The 922-nt window shown below is 36.1% G+C and overlaps 1 protein-coding gene across 1 annotated transcript in view; it reads left to right on the top strand.

Moving 5' to 3' along the window:
• LOC119581951 (dedicator of cytokinesis protein 7-like) overlaps window positions 1–922 on the top strand; it is a gene marked incomplete in the record, with an annotated part of 118,380 nt that overhangs the window by 110,373 nt on the left and 7,085 nt on the right.

Here is a 922-nt window from a genome sequence, read left to right as displayed (position 1 = left end):
TCGCGATGATGATTTTGCAGTTATTTTAGACTCGCATATTTGTTGCATGAATGATCAAACATGGCTGCAGTCTAAAGATGGGTGTCTGTAAGCCAGCAGTATGAGATGACAGATTCCACATCATATTTTACCATAACTGCTTGTAAATTCAAATACATGTATACATGTGTACTCTGATAGTGAGACACTTCTCACTGTCCCTGGCTGATAGCATTCCATCTCACAAACATACAAGTTGATGCATCGGCAGCTTTAGTGAAAAATGTAAACAGTAATAATAACTTTTCAAAGGAAAATGGGCATTTACTCAAAACAAGAGTACAGAATTAAACAATTACAGACAAATATAAATAAATCTTCTTTAAAGGATTGGAGGCTTTGTCTCCTTTCTCTATGGGCAGGTATGATTTTAATCCACTCACAATGGCATCCCCAGTATCATACTGAAACAAGCACTTGGTGGGTGTGTGGAGTCAGCTGCTTGACAGAAAAATGAAAAGCGTCCACTTACTGAAAAGTTCAATGAAAAAATATTCATCCCACTCTTTATGTTCATATCTATGGCATAAACAGTTGTATAGAAGATGAGGCTTAAAAGGGACTTTAAGCCTGTTTTTGAGGGTCTATTTCTCCTCAGTGACCACAGCCAGAACCAAACAAGCAGGCAGATGTTTAGCATGTACAACATAGATCAGACCATAACCATAACTAACCATAATGTGATAGGATGTCAGCTGTTGTGTGTGAGAGTTTAGTGGGATGGATTGATAAGTTATGAATCCATGGTACAAAGATGGAACAGGTATTTATGACCAACAATATATGACATTACCATAGCATATTCATTTTGTTTTATTTTATTGTCTTGAAATAGTACAATAACTCTGTAATTCTCTGTGCTAAGTTATCCATAATTACATCT

The sequence above is a fragment of the Penaeus monodon genome, chromosome 15 (genome assembly GCF_015228065.2).
Source record: "Penaeus monodon isolate SGIC_2016 chromosome 15, NSTDA_Pmon_1, whole genome shotgun sequence".
In the NCBI taxonomy this organism is placed as follows: Eukaryota; Metazoa; Arthropoda; class Malacostraca; order Decapoda; family Penaeidae; genus Penaeus; species Penaeus monodon.
The sequence above is the reverse complement of the archived record's forward strand: the minus strand, read 5'-3'. Positions and strand labels throughout refer to the sequence as shown.